General features: G+C 37.4%; 1 pseudogene; it reads left to right on the forward strand.

Moving 5' to 3' along the window:
• The first annotated feature begins 7,106 nt into the window (after window positions 1–7,106).
• Window positions 7,107–8,206, forward strand: LOC129065689 (cleavage and polyadenylation specificity factor subunit 7-like; annotated as a pseudogene).
• The last annotated feature ends 337 nt before the right edge of the window (window positions 8,207–8,543 follow it).

Genomic DNA, 8,543 nt, shown 5'->3' on the forward strand with positions numbered 1-8,543 from the left:
GGGCACACGCAGCTTGGTGTAATTTGGCGTTTTCCCTTATGAAGTTTTAAATCTGAAGTCATGCTTGAGTTAACCTCCAAGTGTTTTCTCACTCAGATTTTATCAGCTTTCTTTAGGGTTCTGGCTTTGGAAAGCTGTCCCCTTGCATGACCATTAGGTGTTTGTAGTTCATTGTGTAGAGATAGATCTTGACCCAAGCAAAAGCAAACAAGGAATGCAATATTGTTTTCTTTAAAGGCTGAAATAATCTTTTTTTGCCTGTGATCCTCCTGCTCTTTGGCCTGTGATATTGAACCAACAATTAAACAAAGTAAAATTTAAAAGTATTCAAGTATTTTAATTTTTACATAAGTAAAAAAGCAATTTGAGCCCTCTTATTTAAGTCTTGCTGAGTAGTCCTGTATCGGGGACAAATCAGTATATTTAAGTTACCGACAGTTTCTTTCTGTTGCTGGAAGTAGAGTCTGAATTTAAAGTTGCTGAAACTGAAACACTGCTCTCTGGGAGTCCATAACTAATTTTTTCATGTTAAAATGAAAATCGGAGTCTGTTGTGGACAGGCCCTTGTTAGGTTTTGCATTACAGGTAGTTGTAAAACAAATTACTCCACATTAATTTTGGGAAATCCCTGAACCATTGAAATGACACAAATATAGGCCCGCAGACTGAGATGTTTTTATTCAGTTTAGAAACAGAAAGTGGATATGTCTTTAGCAAGACTGTGTCTTTGCAGAAAATATGTCTTTTTTTCTAAATATATATGTAGACTGTACTGAATGTGTCCTGAAAGGGTAGTTATTAAGGACTGAATAACCCAGACTTTGGTTACTATGTTGCCCAGTAACTACTGTGATTGCCTTGCAGTAGAAGGGATGGGGTCTCAGACCACACTGAGTTTCTCACCTGTTAGCCAGACTGGAGTGGAAAAAAGAAAAGCGGGCTTTGGACTGAGGGAAGGAGATATCTCCTTTCTCTCTCTCTCTCAATACCTCTCTCTCTCTCTCTTTCTCTCTCTCGCAATGCCTGAGAGAGGTTGAAAACTAGGCTCTTGGAAGAAAGAACATGGGATGTGCTTTTTGTGGGGATAAGCAGGTAAGCAGGTGCCTTCATGTAGTAATAGATCAGGGTACGTGAACTGCATGGAACCTCTGTGAAGGGGCATGGTCCATGGGCTCTGCAAACTTTTTAGCCAAGAATTTCCTAAACTTATTCAAATGAGGAACCCCTATGTGATATAACACTTTTTAATATGCCATAAAATACTTTTCTAAAGAATACACACTAGAAGAAGTGGTGTTAGCCAGACTTCCTCCTAGCACGTATTAGAATCTCCCAGATGGCTTGTTGGAACACAATTTGCTGGCCCCATTCCCAAAGTTTCAGCTTCAGTAGGTCTGGGGTGGCCCTGGAAGATTTGCATTTATATCAAGTTCTGGGAGGCATGCTGGCCCAGGAACCACATTTTTAGAATGAATCACAAACTAAAATAGTCTGTTTTTTCCTTTCTCTTTCTGGAGTAACACAAATCAAATCAAGTAGTCACTGAAATAAAGGCCAAATATGAAAAGCCCACAGTTAACATTAGAGTCAATGGCAAAAAACTGAAAGCTTTTCCAACTAAGATCAGGAACAAGGGAAGGATGCCCATTCTTGACACTTTTATTCAACATAATACTAGAATTTCTAGCCAGAGCAATTAGGCAAGAAAAAGGAAAGACATCCAAATTATAAAGGAAGAAGTAAAATTGTCCCCTTTGCAGACAATATGATCTTATATAGAGAAAACTCTAAACTGTTACAAACTAATAAACTAATTTAGTAAAATTGCAGGATACAAAATTAATATACAAAATACAGTTGTGCCTTTATACACTAACAACAAAAAAATCTGAAGAGGAAATTAAGAAAAAAAATCTCATTTACAATAGCACCAAAAAGAATAAAACATTTATGAATAAATTTAATCAGGAGATGAAAGAGTTGTATACTGAAACTATAATAGAACATTGATGAAGGAAATGAAGGACACAAATGCTGAGACATCCTGTATTCATGGATTGGAAGACTTAATACTGTTAAAATGCCCATAATATTCAAAGCAAGCTACAGATTCATTGCAATTCCTATCAAAATCCCATTGGCATTTTTTATAGAAAAAGAAAAAATAATTCTACCACTCATATGGAGCCACAAAAAGCCACAAATAGCCAAATAAATCTTGAGATAGAACAAAATCAGAGCCATCACAAGTTCAGATTTCAAAACAAATTCAAACCTACCATAATCAAAACAACATGGTGTTAACATAAAAACGGACTTAAAGACCAATGAAACAGAATAGAGAACCCAGAAATATATGCATATGTGGTCAACTGAACTTCAAGAGTGCCAAGAATACATCATAGGGAAAGGATAGTCACTTCAACAAATGGTATTGAAAAAACCAGATAGCCACATTCCAAAGAATGAAATTAGACTCTTATGTTACACCACACAAAAATCAACTCAAATGGAATTAAAACTTAAATGTAAGATCTGAAACTGTAAACTCCTGGAAGAAAACACGGGGAAACTTCGTGACTTTGGTCTAGGCAATCATTTCATGGCAACAAAAAAAATAAAAAAATAAACAAGTGGGACTACATCAAATGGAAAAGCTTCTGCACAGCAAAGGAAACAAGAACAAAGTGACAGGCAATGTATGGAATGGAAGAAAATATTTACAAACCATATATCTGATAAAGGGTTCATCTCCAAGATATGCAAGAAACACCTATAACTCAATAGCAAAAACAAAAATAAAAAAAAAAACCACACACACACACCAAAAAACCCCAAATACTCCAATTTTTAAAAACAGGCTAAGGACTTGAATAGACATTCCTCCAAAGAAAACATGTAAGTGACCAACAGGTATATCAAAAAATGCTTAATGTCATTTATCATCAGGGAAATGCAAACCAAAACCACAGTGAGATATCACCTCGTATCTCTCAGGGCAGTTATCATTGAAATAACAAAAGAGAACAAGTGTTGGCAAGGATGCAGAAAAATTTGAACCCTTGTATGCTGTTGATGAAAATACAAAATGATGCAGTTACTATGGAAAACAATATGGAGATTACTCAAAAAATTAAAAATTAAATTATCATGTAGTCCAGCAATCCTACTTCTGGGAATTTATCCAAAAGAATTGAAACCCAAGATATTGAAGAGATATTAGTACTTCCATGTTTATTGTAGCACTATTCACAATAGTTGCGGTATGGAAACAATCTAAATGTCCACCAACAGATGAAAGGATAAAGAAAATATACATATATACATACAATAGAATGTTATGAAACCTTAAAAAAGAAGAAAATGCTGCAATATATGACAATATGGAGGAATTTGAGGGCATTATGCTAAGTGACATAAGCCAATCACAGATGACAAATACTGCATGACTCTACTTACATTAAATATCTAAAATAGTCAAATTCATATAATCAAAGATTAGAATGGTGATTGCCAGGGACTGGGGAGAAGAAGAAATGGGGAGATGCTAATGAACAGCCGTAAAGTTTCAGTTAAGCAAGATGAAGAAGCTTTAGAGATCCACTGAACACTGCATCTATAGTCAAGAATAAGGTGTTGTACACTTAAAATTTTATTAAGAGGGTAGATCTTAATTTAATGTTCTTACCACAATAACATAAAACTAAAAGAAAATATATAGTCATTGAATTAATACCATGAGGGTTTGTTCTACCCTGGAAACTCCAAGGCACACTGTGAAGAAGACCCCTGAAACAAAGGTTTAAAATAGTCGCCCCTCAGTTATTGCAAGGTAATTTTAAAAATTAATAAGCACTTACTATGTTATCCATGCTTGCTGGCTATTTTGACCATTTTACAACTTAATAGTGTTTTTGTTTCAAGTATAAAATAATTGAAAGGGGTTTTACTCACTAATACTAGCTATAGTAAATTCTCTGCAATCTTGCCACTTTAAGAGCTATTTGGCATGCCAGAATCACAGCAGTTCAACATCTAGTCAATTAAATCTAAAGAAACCCAGTTAGTCATTAGGCAATTTGGAATGTAGAACAATAAACAACTGGTTTGGTTGATTGCTTTGGCTGAATTGATTAAATGCCTCAAAGGAAGAGAAGAAACACTTCAGTATGACAGCTTTACATTTCTGCTTTCCAGTAATTATAGTCTCTGTTGAGCCAGGAAAAGCTGAAAATTCTGAACTTGTGTCTCATTTATAATATATTATTATCTTTATTATATTTACCTGAAATAGAGAATTAGCAAAAATAAAGCCATACAGCAGAATAGATGAGCTGCCTGTCCCCAGCCAGAGTTCATCTAGAGAAGTTAAATATGCACACAATAACTATTTCAGTATCTGTGAGGCAATTAGAAAGTGATATGCATTATCAACCCACAAAATCAAACGTGCTTCCCTCCTAGTTGCTTTAAGCATTTCTTCTTGGCACATCTGCCTGTTGTGATGAACCTCAAGAAAATGTCAAGGTCATGCATTCTGCGTTTCAAAGACTTAGGGAACCATTCATCTATCCATCTTGTTATAATGTGCACCTTAATGACTGTGGTAGCCCTGAACTTGTGCTGCTCAGATGTCCACTGTGATGAGTGTAATTGACTAAGGTCCTGGTAGCTGCCCCTCTGAATGTACTACCCCATTTACACAAAAGTCACCGTTCCCACAGGTTGCTCCTAGTCAATGACTGAGCGTGATGCAGGTACAAATGTGGTCCTATTCCCCTGCAACATGAGCCTCCTTCATTGGTAACTTGGCTTGAGGACTCCCCATTGCCTTGGATGAACCTCTTTTGCAACTGCACTGCAGTTTGAGACTCTTACTACCCAACCATCCTTCCCTCTCTGCTTCCAAGGGGTCAGACCTTTGTTTCCCTCCAAAGGCTCTTCCTGTCAATTCCTGCTTTCTCCCTCTTTATGCTTCATATCTGTTACCCTCTCTTGCACATCTAATCCCATCTTGGCATCTGCCTCTTGGAGGACCCATACTCATAAGGAACATTATTTTTATAGTACCTCACAAAGCAAAATCAAGGAAATCTGTGGTTTATGAATGAATTTTTAATAATGGGAAAAATAATGCTGGATCTAGAGTAAAAAAAAAAGAACTGAAAGTTTTCTTGTCAGGTCACAAATTAACTATAAAATCAGTTGGTATTTTCTCTTTTTTAAATTTATTTTTAATTAAATGTATTGGGGTGACAGTTATAAGATCATATAGGTTTCAAGTGTAGAGTTCTACGGTTCCAGCTACGTGTATTGCACTGTGCGCCCACTGTATGAAGTCAAACCATCTTCAGCCACCATATATTAAGCCCCCTGCACAACCCACCCCCACCCTGATATTTTCCGATGTTACTGCTTTTGTATTTTGCATGACAGAAATATCCACAGCAGCACATTGCAATGATAAAAAAAATCTAGCTGTTCCTGATATTCACTCTGTTATTCAAATACTGATGCACAGATATTGAAAACTATCTTTTATATAAAATGTATAGTTTTTGGTTAACTAATACATCTTAGATCATCTTGTTTCGGCTTAAAAGTTTTTCCTATTGGAAAATCATTATGAAAAGTATAGAATTATTTTTAACAAAATAAAAACTACCACCTAGTTCCAGCACCCAAAGATATCATGATAACCAAAGTTACCATTCTAGTATGATTTTGTCTGTATTTTTCCTATGTATGTTTCTGTCTATACAGGTTAGATAATAATATGTATATAAATTTAGTATCCTGCTATTCCCCATTAAAAGTACTCTATAAAAAGTATTTTTAATACCTTTTACTTGTAATGGCCACACAATATTCCATTGTGCATTACCCTATCATTCCATTATTCTCTTATTTACTTAACTATTCCTTCATTCTTGGAATTCAGATAATTTCTAATTTTCTGACTATTAAAAACAGCCTATAATGAATATCCTTGTTCATAAAACTTTAGTCTGCATGTTGGGACATTTGTCCTTCATACAGACCCCTAGAAGTCCTTTCTGGCTTCCTGATAAGCCTACAGCTGGAGAAGAATCAACATGCTTACTCCCCACGTCCACACAGCATGATAGAAGGGTACAGACCTTGTCGTCAGAAGACTAACTATCCTACTAATTAGCTAGGTATCCTACACAAGTCTCTTTACCTCAGAGTCCACAAGTGTAAAACCAGGGAGCTGAGTTAGATTATACTTATCATTCCACCCATGTTCAAGTCCTTAAACATTCGTTTAGAGGACCTAGCTCCTATCCAATGACATAACTTTTCTTATATCTTTAGGGCAGTATAGACACAAAGGAATACCTCTATTAATGGAGCCTAGGGTATTACTATATTACTATCTTTATACCATAGAGAATACTCAACAATTTTTAGGAATATGGTTGGTCCTATGACTCTCTTTTTTCTAACTCGCATAACTGATCATTGCCTGTGTGTTTTTAAATTACTTTTGGCTTTTAAGTGTCAATAAGTATATAATAGCTATGTGAACCTGCTCACTGAGCCTTCTAGTATTAACACAAAACAAGATATTGTTCACTTGTTAGGTGTTAAAATATCATGTTTAAAATTTTTTATCTGTGTTTCCTGAATTTACATCTGGCTCAATCTTCATATAAAGACTGTTCTAACTGTTTCTCTGAGTATGGCCTTGTGCTAGGAGCTGGATTACAAGGACATTATTTTTGATGGTGGGGAATTTAAACAACCTTTCTGAATCTCAGTGCCTGCCAGAGGCTGAGAGTCTCTTGATGGAGCTCAAGGAAGGAGAGCTATGAGGAATTCTGATTCTGGAGAGGCTGGAACTGGTACAATACTGTGTTCCCCCAAGAGAAGCTATGTGAAGGAAATGGAATTTGAGAAGATTTTCAGGTGAAGTGTCAAGGCTTAGGATCTGCCAGAGAGAGAACATTTCAAGATCTAAATTTAAAGTGGGAAAACAGAACACTTTAATATTTTACAGATTAAAAATAAATCAGATACAGAATAAACAGGAATGATGATAAATTAAGAAAGACAAGTCTTAGCAAATGGCAGTACAATAAGCAATGGGAGTTTGTGTGGAGACAAGAAGTTTCACCCAAGTTATTCACTTGGTAGAAGTCTGTGATGTGGCAGAACTGAAATTTATAGAGAATGAAGGAAATGGCCAGGTATGCTGAGGAGGTGGTAACCTTTGAAAACCCTGTCCACAAATTGTTGAAATTCTTGCCAGGAAAAGTCCTTGAAGAAGAAAGAGTGGACATGAAGCCCTCCACCTCGAAGAATCTGTCACAGTTTGAGGCACAGGCTTAGAAACATGAACATGGTTGATCTCAACAGGAGTGGGAACGGCTCCACAGGACCACGCCTGAGGGTCTAATGATCCTGCTTATGGATGAGCCACAATCCCTGAGAACCTGTACCTATGTCAGTCACTCTTCTTCCGCCCTTCATCTGATGGGTCTGCCCCCCACGCCAGTTCCCTCCCCGCCACATCACTCCTCAGGCTTTGCAGGCCTTCCTCCTCCTGGCATCCACTGCTAGCACCTCATGACTTTTCCATTACCTCCTCATTTAGCTGTACCGCCCCCTGGGCCATTTCATCTGCTTTTCATATCAATCCAGCTCTCTCTTCCCCACCAAATGCTATAGTGGGGTGCCCACCAGATATTTACATGAAGGCCTTTGAACCCTCTAACCACCATGGCAGCCAAGATTTGGGCATTCCACCCTCTATGAAAGTGAAACTGGATTTGAAGAGATCATGAAGGGAGACAGCAGCAATTTCCAGCAATGCCATTTCCAAAGCAATATCTGGAGCCAGTGCAGCAGATGACAGTGACTCGAGTGAGATGCTACTCACAGTCATTCCTGTTATCAAACAGTCTCAGGCCATCAATGACGAGTGTTGCTGTGTCCTCATCTCCCCTTTTAAAAACTGTCTTCATGGCATTGAAGCCAAGTGCTACAGTATAGTGCCAACAGGAGCTCTGCTAAAAAAAGACATCCATCCCAGGAGAGGTCACCTAGCTGGTTCTCTAGCCAGAAGAGCAGCAGGATGCACTGGGACCTGCTTCATAACAAAGATTAACATGATAATTATTTCCAAGAAAGGAACCAAGAGCGTAACAGATACCAGCATAGAGTATGGGACCCGCACTACTAAGAAACGAGTCTGGTTGGAAACGAATGTTTTTCAATGGACTTGCATCACCTCACCTTCATCAGGACTAAAGGACGGAGGCTGTTCCTCCCCTTCTCCTTCCTCCAAACCTATAACCCCCTTTAGACACCCAAGAAATACCCTCTGCCCCATAGGATTGAATATTTCCTGTATCCCTCCCAATCTCACACATCCTATTTGCCAGTGGAAAGAACCTGTCAAACAGAATGCAAGGAAAAGAAAGAGAGGATTAGGTTAAAACTTAAAATGCATCTTTTTTTAATAGGCAAAACTAATATATAATTACCAGGAACATTTTATCACAATTGGATGATAAAGC

Source organism: Pteronotus mesoamericanus, unplaced genomic scaffold (genome assembly GCF_021234165.1).
Source record: "Pteronotus mesoamericanus isolate MK-2021 breed Mesoamerican mustached bat unplaced genomic scaffold, CSHL_Meso_final contig_182, whole genome shotgun sequence".
Lineage (NCBI taxonomy): Eukaryota > Metazoa > Chordata > Mammalia > Chiroptera > Mormoopidae > Pteronotus > Pteronotus mesoamericanus.